This window comes from Bidens hawaiensis, unplaced genomic scaffold, assembly GCF_021521415.1.
Source record: "Bidens hawaiensis isolate Kalapana, Puna unplaced genomic scaffold, B.hawaiensis_p1.1 tig00003902_1, whole genome shotgun sequence".
Lineage (NCBI taxonomy): Eukaryota > Viridiplantae > Streptophyta > Magnoliopsida > Asterales > Asteraceae > Bidens > Bidens hawaiensis.
Genome location: NW_027491226.1, coordinates 1,981,001 through 2,005,239, shown reverse-complemented (window position 1 = coordinate 2,005,239; position 24,239 = coordinate 1,981,001). Strand labels below are relative to the sequence as shown.

The 24,239-nt window shown below is 40.6% G+C and overlaps 1 long non-coding RNA gene across 1 annotated transcript; it reads right to left on the bottom strand.

Annotated features, from left to right (window-relative positions):
* Nucleotides 1-2,810: 2,810 nt before the first annotated feature.
* Nucleotides 2,811-15,227, bottom strand: LOC143624599 (uncharacterized). The gene is made up of 3 exons (XR_013152145.1): nt 14,892-15,227; nt 2,952-3,018; nt 2,811-2,872 (listed from the first exon to the last, which is right to left on the bottom strand). It is a non-coding gene; the product is annotated as an uncharacterized LOC143624599 (long non-coding RNA).
* Between the last annotated feature and the right edge of the window lie 9,012 nt (nt 15,228-24,239).

Genomic DNA, 24,239 nt, shown 5'->3' with positions numbered 1-24,239 from the left:
GCTTTTTTTATATTTACTTTCAGTATAAAGATTATAATACTTCTAAAAGTTACTATATTTTATAAAACACCAATCGAGAAGTTATGTTAAAATCAATTGAGTGTTACGTTTTTAATTTTATGAAGAAACATGATATTAATTAGGAGTTTATACTTGAAATTGAAATAAGAAGCTTTAAACATTATAAAAAACAATAAGATAAACATATACACAAATATTTTATAAATTGTATGTTTAGTTATAGATTTGTAAATTATAAATTTAATATTTGCAAGTTAAGTATAGCTTTAATTTATTAAGTTAGTTTAGCTATACGATAGTGTGTTTCTACCTGCTCATGTTTATTTGCAGCCTATTTATTTATATGTAAATATTGGCATCACTAAAATATGTTCTTCCACAACCCATGTATCGCACGAAAGTAAAGAGTGGCCGGAGTTGGTCGGAGTCCCTGTAAAAGAAGCATGTGCGGTGATTGAAAATTGGAATCCGAATCTCAAAGCTGTACCGTTGTCACCTAATTGGATCCGTATGATGGACGTTTGTGTTAACAAGGTTTGGGTATGTGCTAGTGAACCTAATGGTGCTGGTGTTGTGATTAAGGTCCCAAGGATTGGGTGGTGAAAGGAGAACGTGAAAGTTTAAATAACTGGTTTGTAAACCATATATATAATAATAAATAAAGATGACAAATTTAGTATATGATATTTGCATCTGTTGGATTTCTCTACACACGCTTCTTCCAATATTACTTTTTTCGCAATAGTTGTTTAGACTTTTAAATTATTATCTTCACTTTTTATGACACAATAATAAACAAATAAGTTATTAAATCATTTCACTTTGACATGGATAAAATCTTTTAATAATATCGTATTGTGGGGCTTTCAATTCCATTAAAATTTTGTTATTGGAATCCCCAGCAACCGCTACCTCAAACCGACTCCAAAAAAGAAAATTGTTGGAAAAATTGCGAGAAATTTGTCCATATTATTAGGGGTTTACTCCATAGAATAGTAACCAAATTTTAAAGTTGTTCCAATCAGGTCACTGAAAAAATCTTTTGTTCCAATCAGGTCATTGAAATTTCTTTTTGTTCCAATCCTAGATATTTCACCTAAATAGCAGGTAATCTAGTTTTTTTTTGTCTTTTTTTAATATTTTGACTTGGCATAATAACTTTTCAAGGTTGGGAAAATTAGTAAAAAATGCGAAATATAATTTTAAAATTCTGAAAAATTGCAAAAAAAAAAAAATCAAAAGATTGCAATAAATTGCGAAAATTTACAAAAATTGCAAAAGTTATAACATTAGGTCGTGCAATTTTTGTTTCAAAAATTATAACTCCAAAATTCTATTAAATTATAACACCAGGTCTTGCAAAATTTATAACTCTAAAAGTCTATTAAAATTCAAAACAAGATAACAAAAGGATAAAATATAGCAATTCCCTTGTCTCTTTTTAATATTTTTGTAATTTTTTTTTAATTTTCGTAAATTATTGTAAATTTTTGATTTTCTTTTTTTGAAATTTTTCGGAATTTTAAATTATATTTCGCATTTTTTACTAATTTTCCGACTTTTTTTTTTACCAAAATGGGTGATGGTGAAAAATTATTTACCAATATATGTGATTTTAAAAGTATTTACCAAAATGGGTTATTTTATTATTTATTTGATTTTAATTATAAAAATAAAAAAATATATCATTTTCTGGTTTACATTTTTTCTCCCCCACCATCTCTAACCATAACCTCACGCAGGCAAACATGTCTGGCTACCTCCCCTCGCCGGCCACCATTTCCGATGGCAAGAACGGAATCGAAGATGAAGACAAGATCTAGCTCTACCACCAAACCCTTTCTCCCTCTCTGTTCGAAGGCGAGCTTCACAACAACCAAACCGCCGCCGCCGCCCCTCTTTGTTCGCCAGAAATCGTAAAACCCATCACAGGCCAAAAACACCCTGAAAACGATATCTAAACCTGTAAATCGACCTACATCATCTCTCTCTCTCTGACTTTGCGGCGATCTGAACCATCACCATCTCACGAGTGATGGCGATGGAAGTGATGCACGATGATGATGGCGGCCGACCAGATGGTGACGAAAATGGAACTACAGATGTTGATAATTAGGTTTTGCTAAAAATAATTAAAATATAGATAAGATTCATATATAAATATAATATACGTACATACACAACCGAAAAGAAAAAAAAATCTATTTTGGTAAATATTTTTAAAATCACCTATATTGGTAAATAGTTTTTCACTATCACCAATTTTGATAAAAAAACTCCTAATTTTCCCAACATTTAAAAGTTATTATGAAAAATCAAAATATTAAAAAATTAACCTAGATTACCTGCTATTCAGGTAAAATATCTAGAATTGGAACAAAACAGAAACTTCAATGACCTGATTGGAACAAAAGATTTTTTTTAGTGACCTAATTGGAACAACTTTAAAACTTGGTTACTATTTTATGAAGTAAACCCGTTTATTAGCTTCATTTTGAAAAGTTTAAGGTTGGGCCGTGTCTAGTCACAAAATAACCTGTGGCATACTATAGAGAAAATTAATTATCTAAATAATCAAAACAGAAGTAGTCGAACCATCCATGCATCTTTTTAGCTCTAAATTATAAGTCTCTATCTCAAATTAATATGAAACTAGTATTTAGACCCCCCGCGTTACCCCGGGGGGGGGGGGGGCGTGAAACCGTTAAAAGAAATAATGCGTTTAACTTAATTATGATCTTTCGTTCAAGCCAATTAAAAGCATTAAAAATATACAGAATCTAGTGATTAAACCGAAACTTTTTGCGTTCTTGTACTACCAATCTGCAGCCACTTTATGTTCATATCCAACCTACCAGGCATGGTTGACCAATTGAAAGTCAGTTCTCACCAAACAACTACAGTTAACAAATAGAAAAAGGAAAATAAACCTGATCAATCCAAATGCAACATGTCGAAATCAATTTAAGCATTCCCTTTTCTTCTATCACATTTATCCTGTCACACGCCACCGGTGTCATATAACTTTTTGACCTCCGAAAAATGTAGATGCTAAAAAATATTTAACTGAAATGTCCATCTGATCAAAGATTAATGGAACACAAAGTGAAGAAACACTAAGTGAACCCACAGGCAGATTATAGATAATCTGGGGGTTAAGTAATGTTTCCCACGGATGAGGTCTAGCAGAGAAGGTTGTTCTTCTGGAGACCTGCAAAACAGACACCGTAAGCTCGTCACTGAGAAGGGGGGGAGGTTCCTCCTTGTGACCACCCTCCGGCGTGAGAATCAGACTAGATTGCTCTGAATATAAATGTATATTAAGAGATTGCTAGATAAGATTGAGATATCAGATGATGTCCTTACCATTCCAAGGTGTTGGAGTATTTATAGCCGAAGGTAGGTTTCCAAGCAGGTACAGCCGGCTGAATAGTATTCCTGTTCTACCAACAGTGGATTACGCACAGGCCATGCTGGTTGGTGGATAGGTTACGGCCAACAGTAATAAGGTCGGCTGTATACTGTTCCTTTTACTGCCGGCTACGCACTGTTCCACCAACTGTAGGCTGTGCACGTCCCATCGTAAGGGTTGGTGAGTAGGCAGCGGCTAATAGTGACAAACAGTACTAGAGGGTGCTCCTCCTCGTATTGTTGTCGGTGAGCTGTCACCCTGTGATTAGTTCATGGGCTGCTCTGGTCAAACTGTCTGTTCCGCCCATACCTTAGTAGGTATAGTACGAAAGACCTTCCAGAAGCATACGGACTGGCTCATTTAGGCGGGAGTGTTCCCGCCTTACTCATTCCTTCATGTGACTACTGAACGAATGCCTTGTGCGTGTAGCCTTGCTGTTAGTGCGGGTAGCCTTCCCTGATGGCTTGTATCCGCAGCTGCGGGAACAGGCGGGGTACTTCACCATTGGGAGGCTTTCCCTGCGGGTACAGCTGGCGTACTGCGCGTAAGGTTCTTTGAGCATGGTGTGTCCTGCTGGAGCAGTTGGTCATTGCGCAGACGTCCCTGTTCAAGGTGAGTCTTGCGGGTCCAACTGGGTTCTGCTGGGACCTACCTCTTCAAGTCCCCCCAGTCCAATGTTCTTCTCATGAATGTTTAATAAAGTGAGGTGAACTTTTGGACTTAGCAAGGGGTTTTGAAAAGGGTATAGTTTTTCGGTTTTCCGCGGTGATTCATCCCGTGGTTTTCCTGATGTCACGCAGAAATTCCCGACTTTTCTGCTTGATCTTTGGGTGTGAAGCGGGTAGGTTTGTAACCTCCTCGCACGTCAGGAGCGTTGAGTCCCACTTGTGTGGATTCTCCATGGGGTCTTGGTGGTTTTCGACATAGTGATCATTTATGCTAAAACCACCAATTCCATCTTGGAGTTTCAAACAATATAGTTCTCGACGTTCCCGTCGTGCGGGAATGTTATTCACGTTTGCGCAAGCATGGCCCAGAAGATCCTTCTTGGTTTGAATTCCCTGCAGAGTGCTAAGTACGTGAAGGGTTTTGCCTTGACACTGTTCCCGCACTCGTCTTACGGTTACTTTACTTCCAAGGTTTTCCTGGCGTCAATTCCCTGCGGGTGCTAAGTATGTGAAGGGTTTTGCCTTGACACTGTACCCGCATCCGTCTGACGGTTACTTGGTTGCCAAGTTATTCTTGGCTTCAATTCCCTGCGGGTGCTAGGTATGTGAAGGGTTTTGCCTTAACACTGTACCCGCATCCGTCTTACGGTTACTTGGTTGCCAAGGTAAGGGGTACTTTCCCGCTCACTTTTGAATCTTTTTGAATTTTGAATTTTGAAATTCGAAGAGTTGGTGGAAAGATAGGAACAGTCCAAACATCTGAAACGTCGTGCGACGGGAGGCTGACGGTCCCGCCCGGATGGGTACTCGCGCTCTAGACGAGAACGAGTTGCCCATCCTAGAACAAACGGCGGATCGGTTCGTGGAGGTCTATCCGCTAGGCCATGAGATCCTCAGTGCCCGTCGGCCAGGTAAGGCGTTATTCGACCCTCGACCCCTCAATGTTGAAACCTCTGCTGGAATTCCTCTAATCGTATGTTCTGATGAGGAATCCGCAGATGGTCCTCCGTTGGTGCGGAAGAAAAAGGCTGCCGGCGGGAAGGGGAAAGAGAAGGCCTCCACTGCCGATCCAGCGCCTCGGTCTGATTCGGAGACCGGGAGCGAAGAGGTGGCGGGGAATCCCGGTGGTGATAAGACCACCGCTCCGGAGGTTGCGACTGTCACCTCCGGAGAGCCAAAGAAGACGACGGTGACCGGCGCGAAGAGGCCGGCTCCATCGGGTCCGTCCCCGCCTCTCCGTACCTTTAGGCTCAAGAAAACCCGTAAGTACAATTTTCCTTTAGCTTTTATCTTCATAGCTTGATCTTTTAACACTTTTCTTCTTTACGCAGGCGTGGATGTTGACGCATTCCAGGGTGAGGCGCCGAGTAGTACCTCTCCGCCAATGACGGTAGGCTTTGTCAGCCTACCTGAGGCGTCGACCCAGGCGCCTGCGCCTGCTTCCGCTGGTTCAGTTGCTCACTCTGAGCCGACTGTTCCAGCCGAGATGACGTCACCGCCGGCTGTGAGTGCGATTTTTACAGCATCCTTCACAGAGCCGGCGGTTACTATTGCTGCGGATTCTGCGGCAGCGACCGCGGCGGCGACCACGGCGGCTGCTACCATGCCCCCGCCATCGGCAACAACGGCCGGTCCATCAGGTACGCATGGGGCTTCCCGCCAATCTTTGCTACCTTCCCATCTGCCTGACCTCTTGGATGGATTTCCTTTGGGTTCAGGTGATGGGTTCGGCGGCTATCGGCCTGTTATTGACCCTACAGGTGCGTAGGGTTCTTCTGGCCCATTTTATATACATATTTTATCATCTTTTCCTAACTGCTTTGTGTTTTTTGCAGTGTCGGATTCCAATGAAGTGTATGTTCCACGATGGAACATTCGCCGAGGAACAACCCTTCGCACCCCTGTGGAGTGCGTGGAATGGGCTCGTCACGCTGCTCCTAGTGGTGCGTTGGGGGAAGCCATGGCTAGCTACCAGGAGGGTAGGCTAACCAATGAGCTTCGGGTTCTCCTGGCCCGGATGCAGCCGCGCGTCGAGCTGCTTTGTCGTGAAAACGACAAGTTAAAAGCAGCTCGCCTCAAGGAAGTAGCTCAGGCGCGGGCTGTCCGGGAGGAGAACCAAAAACTTACCGCAGTGGCTGCGGAGAAGGAGAAGGCCTTCAAGGCCCTCGAGGTTGAAGTTCAGGCTTGACTCGAGGCCCGTTCCAAGGCTGCCCAAGCTGTTAATGAACAGCTTCGGCTGGCTAAGGAAACTGCGAGGAACGCAACCGAGAGGGCCACCAAGGCTGAAGCTGTTGCTGAGCCTCTGCGCGTGGAAAATGAAGAACTTAAAGCCAAATTAGAGGCTCTCCAGCAGGCTCATGATGCCTTGGCGATGGAAGACGCCAAAAAGCTCCAGGAGATCTTGGACCAGAGGGGGGTGCTTGACCATACTGAGCGGAAGCTAAAGGGCGTCGAAGAGGCTGCGGCTAAAGAAGTGTTGCTTGCCAACCTTAACAAGAGTGAAGCCGAACGCGCCCGTAACGAGGCTCAAGCTGCCCTCCAAGAAGCTCTGGTTGCCAAGGAATGGCTTCTTCGAGAAGCGTTGTCTCAGGTAAACTTTCATGTCTTTACGCTCTTCTTTGTAAATAGGGTGTTGACACTTTATTTTCTTATGTAGGTTGTGCATCGGGTCTTCTCAGAGACATCTTACGACGATGCTATGAGCGCAGCCCTCAACGCTTCTCATGAGGATGGGGAACGGGTCGGCTTCCTGCTTGGTCTAGGGTTCGTTGAGAAAGGCGTCCCGCCTTCCAACTTCCCTTTGTATAATGTGGATACTGAAGCTATTTACGACCAAGCAGTGAATTAGTATGCTGCCTTCCCGCATCCGGTGGTGGAAAAGGTGAATGAAGTTGCTGCTGCTGATGATGGGCTAGCTATCCTTAAGGCTTTCCTTGAACAGCCACGCTCTACTGACGGCGCTGGTCCAAGTGGAAGTGGCCCTGAAGCCTGATCCTGAAGATCCCTTCTCGCTGCTAGGATAGATTTAGTTTGTATAGAATTACTTTCTTGTAGGCGGGTAGTTACCCGGCCATTCTTGTAATGAATATTATGAAATGTAAATCTTTGTGCGGCTAAGACCGCTTCTTTCATTGGATTCCTTGCTTTATAAACGTTATATGACTTACTTTAGTTTAAATTAGCAATTTTCCAAGTGTTTATAATAAGTTAACCTTTGAACGTGGTAGATAGGTGTGAAGTTTTGCTTCCTCTTCCGTGATTGTGCGGGTAGGACCGTCACTTGCACGTGGTAGGATGGCTAAACTTTACCATCTGACCTGCGTGTAGGTTTTCCTCATCTTTTGAGGATAAGTTAACCTTTGAACGTGGTAGATAATAGGTGTGAAGTTTTGCTTCCTCTTTCGTGATTGTGCGGGTATGACCGTCACTTGCACTTAGTAGGATGGCTAAACTTTACCCATATCTGACCTGCGTGTAGGTTTTCCTTATCTTTTTTTTTTTTTTTTTTTTTTTTTTTTTTTTTTAGGATAACCTTTGAACGTGGTAGATGATAGGTTGAAGTTTTGCTTCCTTGTTCGTGATTGTGCGGGTAAGACCGTCACTTGCACTTACAAGGATGGCTAAACTTTACTTACATCTGACCTGCGTGTAGGTTTCCCTTATTTTCAACGTTGTGTTTATGCGGGTTTTGCCGCCTTCCACACGTAACGACTTACTTCTTCCCGTTTATGCGGTGAATACCGGCACCAGTGGGAAGTTCATAAGTATAAAGGTAAACATATTATGAAAGGAGAATCATTTCCATTAGAAGTGGCTCTAGGCCTTTTCTTTACAAGTTTTGGAATTGATCTACATATAACATTTGCGTAATTGAGCTCCATTCCATGTTCTTGGGATGGGAGTGCCATCGAGCCTTTCGAGCCGGTATGCGCCCTTTCCCAGGACTTCTTTGATAATGTATGGCCCTTCCCAGACCGGGGCCAGCTTTCCCGGGCGCTCTTGGTTCAAAGCCTCGTTGTTACGCAGTATGTAGTCTCCTATATTGAAGTTGCAGAGTTTTACCCGCGTGTTGTAGTACTTTTGCATTTGTCGCTTGTAGTTCTCTTCACGCACTGCGGCTAAGTCTCTGCGTTCCTCGGTTAGCATAAGATCCAACCGTCTTTCCGCATCATTGTCTTCTGGCTGAATCAAGACCCTTGGTGAGGGTAGACCAATTTCGACCGGGACCATGGCTTCAGTGCCATAAGTGAGGCTGAACGGGGTTTCTCCCGTACTGGCCTTCTTCAGCGTTCTGTTTGCCCAAAGGACGTGCGGAAGCTCGTCCACCCAGCCGGATCTGTGTTCCAATAGTCTTTTCTTGATGCCTTCGACGATGCTCTTATTTGCTCTTTCCACCTCACCATTACCTTGCGGGTGTGCCACTGAGGTAAAGGTGTGGGTGATTTGAAGTTCTTTCAGCCACTGTTGTAGCTTCTTGTCAGCAAAGTTGGTGCCGTTATCGCTCACCAAATTCTGTGGAAGTCCAAAACGACAAATAATAAATTCCCAAATAAATTTTTTGATATGCTTCGCGGTTGTTTGGGCTAAAGGTTTTGCTTCTATCCACTTGGTGAAGTAGTCGATGGCTACCACTAGGAACTGAACATTTCCTGCTGCTGTAGGAAATGGGCCTGTCACATCGATGGCCCACTTCTGAAATGGCCATGAAGAAGTGACTGGAACAAGTTCATTCTTCGGGCGGTGCGTGTTGGGTGCGTAAAGCTGGCAAGACCTGCATTTTCTGATGTATGCCAGTGCATCCGTATGCATCCCCGGCCAAAAGTATCCCGCGTTGTTTAGCTTGGCTACAACAGTGCGGGGACCTGCGTGTACTCCACAGATGCCTTTGTGTACTTCCCTTAGGAGGTAGTCAGCATCTTGGTTGTCCACGCATCTTAAGAGTGGGCCAAGAAAGTTACGTCTGTAAAGGATGTCATTGACGAGTTGATAATTCAGTGCCTTACAGAGTAGTTTTCTTGCCTGTGTTTTGGACTCCGGTAATGTACCTGTCGCAAGGTATTTTATTATTGGTGTCATCCACGTTTCCGTGCCTGTTTGGATGACACAAATTTCCTTGTGCGGGACCGATGGTGTCTCGAGGAGTTCAATGCGGATATCCTTTCCTAAGTGGGTGAAGGCTAATGATGCAAGCTTGCTTAACGCATCCGCAGATTTGTTTTCACTTCGCTTGACGTGTATGACTTTGCAGTCATTGAAATCGCGCATGAGGGATTTTGCTTGTGCGAGGTACAGGGCCATTGTGTCGTTCACGGCCGTGTACGTCCCGTTGATTTGATTGGCTACTAACATGGAATCCACATGGGCTTCCAAGTTTTTCACTCCCATCTTTCGCGCAATTCTCAGCCCAGCCAGGAATGCTTCATATTCGGCTTCGTTATTCGTACTTGGAAAATCCAGTCGAATAGCGTAAGTGTATTCTTGGCCTGCTGGGTTGGTTAGCTTTAGCCCTGCGCCTGAACCCTCGTTACTGGCTGCTCCATCAGTGTAGAGTCGCCAGACATCATTGATGTCTTGTGCTGGAGAGGGTTGAGCCTCTTCCTGGCACTCTATTTCCCGCGATGCAGGCACTTCTGCGATAAAGTCGGCCAGAACCTGGCCTTTTATGGCTGGTCTTGGCTTATACTTTATCGCGTATTCCCCCAACTCAATTGCCCATTTGGCTAGGCGTCCCGATAACTCGGGTTTGCCTAGAACGTTTGCAAGTTTGAAGTTTGAGAGAATGGTGATTGGGTGACCCTGGAAATATCGTCTTAGCCTGCGTGAAGCGTGTATTAGTGCTAAGACTAATTTTTCTAGGGTAGAGTACCGGGTTTCTACGTCTGTTAGGACACGGCTAACATAGTAGATTGGCATCTGGATGCCTTTTCGTTCTACTAGCAGGACTGCCCCGGTTGCTCTATCAGTTGCGGAAAGGTATAGGATTAATTCCTCTCCCGCTTTTGGTGCTGTCAGCGTTGGGAGTTCGATCAAGCGTGACCGAATCTCCTGAAAAGCTGCTTCCGCTTCAGGTGTCCAGCGGAAGTGCGTTTTCTTTAAACAGTTTCTCAATGTTGACACGAATGGAAACGACTTATCTGCGTGGTTTGCCAAAAAGCGATTAAGTGCCACTAGTCGTCCATTAAGTGTCTGAGCCTGTTTGATGGTAGTAGGTGATTCCATTTTGATAATGGCTTCGACCTTTTCAGGGTTCGCTCTGAAGCCATCTTTAGTGACGATGACCCCCAAGAACTTCCCTTCTTCCATTCCAAAGGCACACTTGCTCGGGTTGAGCTTCATGTTTATCTTCCTGAGCGTGTTGAAAGTTTCTTCGATGTCTTTCAACATCGTTTCTGGGTCAGGGCTTTTGATGACCAAGTCATCCATGTAGACTTCCAAGTTCCTCCCAATTTGGGAATGAAACTCTTTGTCCATCAGACGTTGGTATGTGGACCCGGCATTCTTAAGTCCGAATGGCATCATCTGATAACAAAATGTGCCATCGGGCGTCCGAAAAGCGGTTTTGTCCTGATCATCAACGGCCATGTGGATTTGATGGTACCCCTTATACGCGTCCAGGAAGCATTTAAGGCGGAATGGTGCCAACGAATCCACCTTAAGATCAATTTCAGGTAACGGATAACAATCTTTGGGGCATGCTTTGTTCAAATCTTTGAAATCTATGCACATGCGCCATTGTTTGTCATTCTTCGGTACCATAACGGGATTTGCAACCCAAGTTTGATATCTACTAACGCGTACGATGCCTGCGTCAAGGAGTTCCTTGACTTGGGTTCTACACGCGTTAGTTTGTTCTGGCCCCATTACTCTGCGCTTTTGTACGATCGGCGTGAAAGCCGGATCGCATTTGAGCTTATGCTCTGCCTTACTCCGGGGTACACCAGTCATGTCAGCTGGTGTCCACGCGAAGATGTCGGCGTTCCTTTGTAATAAGCGCTTAAGTAAGGTGCGTGTGGGATCAACAATTGTTGGGCCAATGGTGACGGCCTGGTCCGGGTACTTGCCGTTGAAGGCCCATCTTTCTGGTTCGGTGATGGTTGGTTTAGCCATCTTTGGTTTGGGTTTAGATGAGACAGATGCGATGCATACCTGGGGAATGCCGGTGATCATCGCTACACCCTCAGCTGTTGGCCATCCCATCATGCCGTGGACTGAGGATACCACGGCGTTGAATCTTGCCATCCCGTCTCTCCCGAAGAGAATGTCGTATGTGTGGTGTGGCTTCCTCATCACGACAAAGTCCACATCTTCTGTGCGGGAGTGTTTCCCATCCGTAAGAGTGACAGGGAAAGATAGGATACCCAGGGGGGTGTTTGTGCTGCCATCAAACCCTTCCATCGATGCGCATATCGTTTCCAGGCGTTCCTTGTCTTCGTCATCTAGCTTGTCGAAGAACTGCCTGTACATCACCGTTGACGATGCGCCGTTGTCAGCAAGAGTGCGGGAGGTGATGTAGTGCCCCAGCTGGCTTTTGATGACGATAGGGCCTTCTTTGCTGGGTCCTCCTGGCACTCGCGGGAAGCGCACCTCAGCTTCCTTCCACGCACATGGTTCTGGCGTTCGCCTTTTTCTTCCTCTGATGTTACCATGAACCATGTTGATGCTGATGTCAACGGGCTTTCGTCCGTTGCCTCGGTACCGGTTGTCGTTCCGTCCTCCCTTCTTGATTGATGCCACCAGGTGTGCCAGTCTTCCATCCTTGACGAATGCTTCAACAATATCCTTCAAGGATGTACACTCTTCCGTACCATGACCTTTTGTCCCGTGGAAGTCACAGGATTTGCTCTGATCCGCATTAGGTCGGTGCCGGATCACTGGAGCTTTTGGCCACGGTAGCTTTTCAGTGGAAAATATCTCCGTGACGCTTTTGGTGAGTGGCGTCCACCGGTGCTTTTGGCTTGAAGGGTGTGTGTGGTTTCTTCCGCCAACAAGAGGCTGAGAGCTGGATGAGGTGTCAAAGTTTACCCTTGACTGCCAGATACCTAGCTTCCTCTTTTTGTTCTGCCGGGCGATCCGAACATTGTTCTCTCTTGTCCTCTGCGTGTAGAGGTGTGTACTCTAGGGAAGATCCCTTCCCAGTTGCTTTTCTGTCTCAGCAAAGCGCTTTGCCGCCGTCATGATGGCATCCCATGTTGATGGCATGCCATCCTTACCCGTCAATGTGCGGATAAGCTCTGGGTATTCGGCGCCTTGGATGAAAGCGGCGCGAACCAGATCTTCACTTATGTTGCCGAGACTTAGCTTTTTGGAGTTGAAGCGGGTGATGAAGTCTAGTAAAGATTCATCCTCCTCTCTAACGCAGTTGAGGATCGTCCACTGTTCTTCAGTGTATTTCCTCTGTTGGCTGAAGTGCTGGCTGAACTTGTTCTGAAAGTCCGCCCAGTCATATATGTGGTGGACCGGTAAACGGTCGAACCATGCCCTGGCCGCTCCGACCAGAGTCATCTGGAACATGTAACACCACGTGGGTTCCGTCCAGTTGCTGACGGTAGCCCCCGCAATGAACCTGTTCAAATGGTCGTCTGGGTCGGATAGACCATCATAAGTGCCAATGTTGGACATTTGTTTGGCACTTCTCGGGGCGATTGCTTCCGCAATGTCCCTTGCGAATTTTGACTTTCCTGCATTTGTAGCAGTTGGTCTAAAGGTTTTGGAGAAGTCACGCGGGTTTCTCTCCGCATTTGTTGGTTTAAAAGCTTCCCCAAAATTCCTCTTTGGTTGGAAGTCCGTTTCGTTACGCTTCCCTTTCGCCTTATGGCGTGGGTTTGCGTCGGTATCGGATTCTTCCCTCTCGTTGTCTGAGTACTCGCACTCACTGTTCATATTGAGGTGCTGGCGAGTACTGCCGAATTCGTCAGCTTGTTGAACTGAACGCAAGCGTTCATCCAATTCAGCTTGGAACTCTCTTTGACGTGCTTCGGCCCACGCCTTCACTTGATCTAGTGTTTGGCGAGGGACCCTCGTTCGTTTTTCCAACTGGGCATCAGTGAACCCCAGTGGAATATTTACTGCACTTGCTCCGGCTTGGGTAGTCGGGGTAGTGTTCGTAAGATTTGTATAACCGCCGGTGTTACCCCCAGTTGCTGGGGTTGTGGTTACCGGGGTTTCTTGGTCGATTACTGGCCTTGGGACCGGAGTAACGTTAACCATTTCTTTAGAAAATTTGAAAAAACTAAATTAGTTCTAGCTTTTATGCACGGATGGCGCCAATGAAGAAACACTAAGTGAAACCACAGGCAGATTATAGATAATCTGGGGGTTAAGTAATGTTTCCCACGGATGAGGTCTAGCAGAGAAGGTTGTTCTTCTGGAGACCTGCAAAACAGACACCGTAAGCTCGTCACTGAGAAGGGGGGGTTCCTCCTTGTGACCACCCTCCGGTGTGAGAATCAGACTAGATTGCTCTGAATATAAATGTATATTAAGAGATTGCTAGATAAGATTGAGATATCAGATGATGTCCTTACCATTCCAAGGTGTTGGAGTATTTATAGCCGAAGGTAGGTTTCCAAGAAGGTACAGCCGGCTGAATAGTATTCCTGTTCTACCAACAGTGGATTACGCACAGGCCATGCTGGTTGGTGGATAGGTTACGGCCAACAGTAATAAGGTCGGCTGTATACTGTTCCTTTTACTGCCGGCTACGCACTGTTCCACCAACTGTAGGCTGTGCACGTCCCATCGTAAGGGTTGGTGAGTAGGCAGCGGCTAATAGTGACAAACAGTACTAGAGGGTGCTCCTCCTCGTATTGTTGTCGGTGAGCTGTCACCCTGTGATTAGTTCATGGGCTGCTCTGGTCAAACTGTCTGTTCCGCCCATACCTTAGTAGGTATAGTACGAAAGACCTTCCAGAAGCATACGGACTGGCTCATTTAGGCGGGAGTGTTCCCGCCTTGCTCATTCCTTCATGTGACTACTGAACGAATGCCTTGTGCGTGTAGCCTTGCTGTTAGTGCGGGTAGCCTTCCCTGATGGCTTGTATCCGCAGCTGCGGGAACAGGCGGGGTACTTCACCATTGGGAGGCTTTCCCTGCGGGTACAGCTGGCGTACTGCGCGTAAGGTTCTTTGAGCATGGTGTGTCCTGCTGGAGCAGTTGGTCATTGCGCAGACGTCCCTGTTCAAGGTGAGTCTTGCGGGTCCAACTGGGTTCTGCTGGGACCTACCTCTTCATGTCCATCTGATCAAAGATTAATGGAACACAAAGAATGAAATTAATAACCTTATCTCAAAGACAGATTTAAAAGATGTTAACTCCATAAAGTCATGGAATTCCAATTATTATTAGCAAATTATATGCACATGAAGTAATTAGCAATATGTATCATAGATTTCCTAAAATTGCATCACAAAACCATATTTAAATCATCCTGAATCTAAATTATAGCATGCTGAACAAACTGGTCCATTAGCAGTTCATTAACATGTGTGTATGATTATGTAAACAATAAACAACATTTTTGAAAGAAACACACTTCACAAAGACCTCATAACAACCTCAAATGCATAAATAACCGATGGGCCCATCAATTTATCAATAAACACTTCATTTCACATGTAATTGTGCATCCAGCAATGAAGTTATAGACATGTTCTTGGCATAGCTTTTTTGGAAACCTTAAGCAATGGACAAATTATGTGAGTTTTAAACAGTTATGATTTGATCTAACTGGCTATTTAGAATAACAGATTGTATATGTGAGTGTTTTAAGTGAAGGTGGTAGCTATACATACCATTGCACTCAGTAGTCATTGTTGATGTAATCCCCAAATATCTCTAGGTACCGTTTCGTCTCCAGTTAGGTGTGCCATTTCTAGCCATAGAGTCATCTCAATTGTTTTTTTTGGTGTTGTAAAGTAATAATATTAGTAACATATTTATTGTAAATTTTACTATTGAAAAGGGTATCTATGAGTTATCCTCTAATCTTGTATCTATGATTACACTTGAGGAATTCAAGTAGACAAATTACACTATGAAGCACACCAAAACGCCTCATCCAAGGATATCAAAGTAAGGTAACTACATGAAAACAGAATACGTCTAAACACAAAGTCTGAACCATTCAAAACAAAAAAAGTTAGACTGTGTGTGGTCTCTGAATTCATTCAATAATATTGTGTCATATAGTGCTGACAGGATGCTGACTGGACACTTGTTGAACCCACTGCTCAGTTGTGGTTCAGGCGAACTGTGCCTTCAGCGAATTTTCTAATTTTTTATTTTTTAAATATAACACAATAATGCAAACTAAAAAATAATTTTTATAAAAAAAAAAGTTAACATATACAAATTTATTACCTGGCTCCGCCTCTACCTCTTCGCTTTTGTCTTTGATCTTCTTTGATTTCCTCTAAAACAAGCGTCTGTTCTTGTTCAAAAACCTCTCAGCGCATCGGATCGAGGTTGCTAAAGTCCTTAACAAGAAAGTCTAACTTCCTGAACCTTTGTTTTGAAACTTTCACCCCGGCCGCCAACTCGATACTACTAAATATTTTGTGGACGTCTTCGACAAATTCTGGATCGACCTCGGTGGTTGTTCTTTTTCCCAGGTCCCTTCCCATTGGACGACGTAGGACTTGTGGTTGATCTTCTTGCCCGACCACGTTTAGGTCAATCCCTACATGAGCATCCGACCTGCTAGATGAGACATATGCATCGGACGAAGTAGTTTTCGTACGCTTTGACATTGAGCCACCCTCATCCAGTTGAAATAACTCGACCTATTTTGTAACATTTCGGATTTTCTAAACCAGTATTTGTTTACACATAACCCGACCCGGGAATATTTCGGATCTTTATTATTAATCAAATAAAACTTTTTTAACTATTCTTTAATATATTTTCAATTTCCCTTAAAGTTCTTTAAATTGACATTTCTTGATTTAAACTTTAAGATAATAAAAAATTAGGCATTTATGAAAGTATAGGGACCATTATTGCCAAAACATAAAATCCACCTTGTTTTCACCGGAGCGTCGAGCGGTGGGCATCACCCTCACCGCTGCGCGCCTCCTTAGTATATCTGATCAGTTCGTTTTGTTAAAAATCGTTTCCTTGTCCGTTTTTTGGTATAAAATCGTGTATTTTGAGCATTTTTGAGTGAATTAAGGGCCAAGAAATCATATCATATCTAAAATATAAGTCTAAATTCGTTTCTTACTGATCAAGATCATATCTTTTAGCTTATTTTGTTGATTTTGTCATTAAAACAATCTCTTTTTGCTTAAACGAGTTATATGTCCAAATATAGTTCGTTCTTGCTATTCCTAAATAAACAGCCTCATTCATCTGCCACAACACATTACCATAAACCCTAAGAGCCTCCTCCAGCCGTCACAACTTCTGGCCAGCTTGTATTCTCTCGATTATTGCTTATTGATTGAATATTCAAGTTTGTTCGTTTGACTTTGCATGCGTGTGGATTTTTTACTCGTTATATCTCTTGATCCTTTCACTTTCCGGGTAAGTTGTAAACATATAAATCGTTCATATACATTCCCTAGTCAATAAACTTCAATCGATTTCGGTGGTTGAAGGGTGTTGACTGGTTAAATCGTTTAAAACTCGTTAAAGGGCAAAATTGTCAACAAGTTTGACTTAACGTTTTCTCATACTTCTGATCGGATTCAACGTTCGGTCCAGAAGACTTTTATTCTCGTAACGTAATTTTAAGGCTATTGACCAAAACCCGACTTTCGACTCACTGTTCTGATTTTGGTCAGTACCAGCTCGGTTAAATCTTAAATCATATCTCACAGATTCATACTCTGATTGTTTACAACATTTTAGGTGTAGTGGACGACTCGCTTATTCGTTAGCTCGTTTAATCGCATTTAGTAATCGCTTAAGGTGAGTTTGATCGTTCCCCTTTTTATAAACTATTTTCAAACGTTTTGGGGACATATGCGTACTTAATCATATTTTCTATCATATATATATACACAAACTCGCAAACATAATCATTTTGTGAATATCAGTTGAATGCTATTTGCTAATTGCTACATGTTTAATTGTTTACATGACAACATTCGAAGAGGTCCAACATATCCCCTTGTATAGGGTTCTCATTAGTATGATCATACGAACGTCTTAGTAACCGGAGCCCGATTCGCTTGGCAACGATTCTTTGGCACACTAGCAAGTCTTGGGTTAATCTTTGGTTGTGTTTATGGTTGATATATGTTTGTTATGATTTGATTGATTAATAAGACATGAGTTTGTTTGCGTATTTAATATTTACCATTAATTATTTATTTATTATATAACTATTTGTTATGTTAAAATTGGTGATCATCTCACTCAATTTTATGTTGACAAACTCCATTTTATATGCATATGCAGGTTGCTTGTATTGAAGATTGAAGTTTGGACACGTAGACAAGACCTTAGGATATAATCAGGATAGTCATTATTTAAGCTTATATTCATGTATTTAAATTGTTTGTTGTAATTGAATAATGTGTGTATACTTTGAATAATATAATTAATTAGATATTGTCACTTATATTCATGATAGTATCTTTGAGCTGTGAACAATCGGATCACGTCCCGACATTTCTGCCTTAGGTTGGGGTGTGACAGATTGGTATCAGAGCCGAAGGTTATAAGATAGGTTGTTAAAAATGGTCCTAGACATATGATTAGGAACCCTATACGTGCTTATCTAAACTGCCTTATGTGCTATTTAATTGTTTACAGCGTCATTAGATTAATTATTTTATTCTATTGTATTTTATTTATTTATTGCACACACACACAAATTCCGAGGCTATGCCTCACATTGAAAATATTTTTCTAAATCTTTTATTTTGGTAGATTATATTTTGTTGTGGGAAATTTCTTAAGAATTCCCGTGTTTTGTTTTGCTCCTTCACCTTGAAGCATGGGGGTATGACAAATTTCGTACAACCATAACTTTAAATGGTACCCGGAATCGGTTAAACGGTTGCGTGGTAAACATAACCGGCTAAACGGTTATACTTCCAATTTGTGTTTTTAAATTATTTTAAATGCTTTGTTGGGTGAAAAATTCATGGAAATCCACAGGCACTCCAACTATCCATTTCTCAACCCGTTTTCAATTTGATTTTTTTGGTTGGAACATGTCGTCCGGGGTGGTTCCCGAGATACACCAACTACTTATATTTGATTCGTTGATTTGATATTTAGTTGGGTCAGTTAAATGCCATGTAACGCTCATGGTCCGACCAACTCCATTTATTTGATAATTCGTTAATTAGTTCGGTCAGTTAAATGCCATGTACACGCTCATGGGCGGACCAACTCAATTGTTTGTTAATCGTTATTTTAATTGGGCCAATAAATTACCATGGAACGCTCATGGGAGGTCCAATTCACAAACTTTATGTTGCTTTATTTAGTTGGGCCATTCAAATTGCCATGGAAATCTCATGGGAGGTCAACTCGTTGGATATGTTTTGTTATTTTATTTGGGATCTCGAGCTACCATGGAAACCCAACCCAAAACATTTTTACTTTTGGAAAAATTTATAAACATTGTTTATTCAATTAAATATCTCAAAAAATCAATATTTTAAATCCTGACTCGTCCTCGAGTCATCACTTGCACAATTACATTTAGGTACACTTCTCCATTATTTCACATCAACTTATCCACACAACTTACCCATCATCTCGTAAAGTTTCATCTTTGGTCATCATAGAATGTTTTCCCTAAGAATCCATCATCATAAATCAATGTCGTTCATCTGCTTCTCACGATCACCATACGACTACTAGAATCGCCAAGGAGTTTGCTGTTGTATTCCGTTAACCAAACAACCGCCAACCTCGACAAAACTAAAATAGCTCAAACAATAAATCTTATAATAACTTATATCTATTATAATGTTAATTAAATTATCTACTCTCATTTAGTTCCTTAAACTATAAATTTCTAAGTGCATTTTATCCTCAACTTTAAACTATAAATATTTTATTATCTCTTGTTTTTTCTCATGTTACTTTTCACAACTTACTTTCCATAAGTCTTTATTATTAAAATTCAAATATTGCAAATTTTGTCGATATTAAACTAAAATTTTCATCATCTAAATTTAATTCTCATTATTAAATTAAATTTTTCATTAAATAAATTTTTACCATTAAAAATGACTTTTTGATAAATGTCCATTAAAAACACATCACTCACTTTATGTATTGATTAAGTTCGTTATTTGAAACTAAACTTTGGTTCATAAATATTTCAACTCCCTACTTTGACTTTTGATACATCTTAAAAATTTTGAACGTTTTAAATGATAAATTCGTAGTGTTAGAATAGGCATGGTGGTTTATGCATTTCTAGCTTCACATTTATCTTATTTGTTATTTACTTGAATTTCCATTATCAATAATTCAACTTATATATTTCCTAATATTTATAACGATTTTGTGAAAAAAAAGGGAAAAATCCACGAATTTCCAATTTAATCTAATTTAATATCTTCAATTACTCACTTTATATTTTATTTGATTTTAATATTTTAATTGGAATAGGACAATCTCGGTGATTTAGGAATATTTGTTTCCTATTTAATCTATTAATGATTTATTTGAATACGTACAGTTTCGCATTATCATTGATATTTAAATTATTAATTACTAACTATTATAATATTTTAGAATATCTTATCAAATTAATCTTATCTCAAAATCACAAGCTATAACTTAACTTATATCTTAATCGAATTAATCTTATCTCAAAATCATAAGCTATAACTTAATATCAATTTCTCTTTAAATTTCATAAGCTTCTCCACTAAACTCGACTTATCAAAATTTTCATTAATTATGTTTAAACTTATACTCTCGATCTTAAGAATTTCGTCTTAATAAATACGATCATTAAATATTCCACATGTTAATAACTATTTTAAAGATTTGTCATAAATTAAACTTTTGCGCATTTCATCTCATGAATCAAATTCCTTTATCTATCAAGGTTAACTTCATGTAATATCCTACTCTTAGTTTATCCTCTATCATCATAATTCATTTCAAATGTCTGCTTCAAGAAATCCATTTCAATCTCTCCTAATCAAAAGATATAATAGAAATCACCTGGTTTTATTAATCAAACTCGAAAATTTATTATCTCTTGAATCTATATTTAAAATTAACAAAACGTTTGTTCCTTTCAAAATGATGGTTTTAAATGTTTTATAACCCACATGATGAAACGAGTTATGCGGACCATCCGAAGATAAGAGTAATTATGGTCTGGAACATAATTATCCAAGTCCTCGCATGAAAATCATAATACATACAATTATGTGTCATGATTTAGAACCTAAGATAAGCTTGGGCAACGGTACGAATGACGAAATGATAAGGACATGGTGGATAGCTGCTGGTACATCCTATATATAAGTGCCCTTATCGGATTGTCATTTGAAGCGTTGCTTCGGTTATTATAAGTTCTATGTTATGATATTTTCCCTAAAAATTTAATTATTTTCAAAATGATAATGTTTTGGTTTTCCTTAATTATGGGATGAAATTCCCTAAAGTATGGGAGACTGTAACATTTTGGATTTTCAAAACCCATATTTGTTTACACATAACCCGACCCAGGAATATTTCGGATCTTTATTATTAATCAAATAAAACTTTTGTAAGAATTCTTTAATATATTTTCAATTTGTATCCCTTAAAGTTCATTAAATTGACATTTCTTGATTTAAACTTTAAGATAATAAAAACTTAGGCATTTATGAAAGTATAGGGACCATTATTGCCAAAACATAAAATCCACCTTGTTTTCACCGGAGCGTCGAGCGGTGGGCATCACCCTCACCGCTGCGCGCCTCCTTAGTATATCTGATCAGTTCGTTTTGTTAAAAATCGTTTCCTAGTCCGTTTTTTGGTATATAATCGTGTATTTTGAGCATTTTTGAGTGAATTAAGGGCCAAGAAATCATATCATATCTAAAATATAAGTCTAAATTCGTTTCTTACTGATCAAGATCATATCTTTTAGCTTATTTCGTTGATTTTGTCATTAAAACAATCTCTTTTTGCTTAAATGAGTTATATGTCCAAATATAGTTCGTTCTTGCTATTCCTAAATAAACAGCCTCATTCATCTGCCACAACACATTACCATAAACCCTAAGAGCCTCCTCCAGCCGTCACAACTTCTGGCCAGCTTGTATTCTCTCAGTTATTGCTTATTGATTGAATATTCAAGTTTGTTCGTTTGACTTTGCATGCGTGTGGATTTTTTACTCGTTATATCTCTTGATCCTTTCACTTTCCGGGTAAGTTGTAAACATATAAATCGTTCATATACATTCCCTAGTCAATAACCTTCAATCGATTTTGGTGGTTGAAGGGTGTTGGTTGGTTAAATCGTTTAAAACTCGTTAAAGGGCAAAATAGTCAACAAGTTTGACTTAACATTTTCTCATACTTCTGATCGGATTCAACGTTCATTCCAGAAGACTTTTATTCTCGTAACATAATTTTAAGGCTACTGACCAAAACCCAACTTCCGATTCGCTGTTCGGATTCTAGTCAGTACCAGCTCAGTTAAATCTTAAATATAGCATATCTAGAGTTCTAAATGTCTGTTTGGATTGATTCCAGCGGCCACGAGTTCATTTTTAATTGTATTATCATATCTCATAGATTCATACTCTGATTGTTTACAACATTTTACGTGTAGTGGACGACTCGCTTATTCGTTAGCTCGTTTAATCGCATTTAGTAATCGCTTAAGGTGAGTTTGATCGTTCCCCTTTTTATAAACTATTTTCAAACGTTTTGGGGACATATGCATACTTAATCATATTTTCTATCATATATATATATACACAAAATCGCAAACATAATCATTTTGTGAATATCAGTTGAATGCTATTTGCTAATTGCTACATGTTTAATTGTTTACATGACAACATTCGGAGAGGTCCAACATATCCCCTTGTATAGGGTTCTCATTAGTGTGATCATACGAACGTCTTAGTAACCGGAGCCCGATTCGCTTGGCGAAGGTAAAACGATAACTTACTCATTGTAATCAATGCCTGATTCGCTTGGCAACGATTCTTTTGCACACTAGCAAGTTTTGGGTTAATCTTTGGTTGTGTTTATGGTTGATATATGTTTGTTATAATTTGACTGATTACTAAGACATGAGTTTGTTTGCGTATTTAATATTTACCATTTATTATTTATTTATTATATAACTATTTGTTGTGTCAAAATTGGTGATCATCCACTCAACTTTATGTTGACAAACTCCATTTTATACGCATATGCAGGTTGCTTGTATTGAAGATTGAAGTTTGGGCACGTAGACAAGACCTTAGGATATAATCAAGATAATCATTATTTGAGCTTATATTCATGTATTTAAATTGTTTGTTGTAATTGAATAGTGTGTGTATACTTTGAATAAAATAATTAATTAGATTTTCACTTATATTCATGATAGTATCTTTGAGTTGTGAACAATCAGATCACGCCCTGGAATTTCCGCCTTAGTTTGGGGTGTGACATATTTCTAGCACGACTTGAGCATTTGCCACAAGTAGTCCTCGTCCCACATTTTTATCATCCCGTACTTGTTCAACACTTCGACTTTCCATTCCTCGCATGTGAATTTGTAGACTTGAAGATCATCACTCCCGCTCGTTTGCATTCAACGACTGTTTATGTTATGTAAATTCGTAAACAGTCCAACACATTTGCGAGTTTCGAACCATCTACCCGATATCATATTGTCGGTGCGGTCTCTATTTCCACCAACGTGTAGAACAACTCTCGCACTTTTCTCCAAAATACTTTGTGCTTTTGATGGCCAGCTACAGTTAAATAAAGATTAAAAAATGTTTAAAATATATTTTTACAATTTATACGAAACAAAAAAAGGTTAAATAAAATACCGGCATGTCGATATTGGGATGTCTCAATCCAATCACGACACAAAAGTCCTTTTCTCATCTTTTGTCCAAGGAGTCGTTTTTCTTTTTGGAACGACCTCCTGTGCCACTCGGCTCGAACTTCCCGCTCCTCCTTAGCTTTTTTTTATAAGCTCGTTTGCCCTTGGCGGCGTCCATAAGAGGCTCTTGCGTCTCAGAAATAATAATCTCGGGAGACGGGAGTGGCATTTGGCCCATGTTAAGCTCAATCTCGACGCCAAACCGGGCGTCATCTTCTTGACCGAAAGGCATATCCGGTCGGAAACACTCACCCCATTGATCTATATTGATTAATCAAGTGAAGTAGATGAGTAATATGGTAAATCTTTTATAAGTAGTGTAGAGAAAATTCAAAATATGGTAAAAACATTAGAGTTAAGTGTCATTTTAGTACATGTGTTTTGTCCAATTACGCAACTTTATTACCGTTTTTGAATTTATTGCAAATGGCTACCTCATTTTTCTAAAACTTGCCATTTTAGTACTTTTTATTAACCCTGTCTATTTTGTCCGTTAAGTCAGGGGTAAATTGGTAATTATGTTTATTTTATTTATTTTCTCTTTTGAGTTAAGTGACATTTTCATACCTATGGTTTGCTCAATCACGCAACTTTAGTACCTTTTTGAATTTATTGCAACTGGATACTTGGATTAGTTTTGGATACATAGACAAACCAAGAGAGACATTAAACATTACAATTAAAAGATAATCTTTAACCCTAAATGAACATATCCCCCCCCCCCCCCCGGCGCACGCACTCTCATCGATCCTTCAAACCCTAACTGTTGTTCATCTTCAAGTTCAATGAATTACGATATAGTGTTTTGCCCATGTTGTAAGGCCCCGAACCCGGTAGCCCTACTTTAGCGTCGGATTTACTCATAAACACAGTTCGTACAAATCAGAGTTCATTAAAACTTTCGCGGAATATAAAAAAAACTTTCATAAAACATTTCATAACAAAACACGTCTTGTCTTAAAACATCATTTTGTCTTTCAAAATAATCGAAACATTTAACTTAAACGTCTTGAGTCTTCCGATGCCAGCCTCTTATTCAGTGCCACGTGTCTCCTCAAGCGAGCTGCCTCATCCTACTCACCTGCGTGCATACTAAAAGTCAGCTACGCTG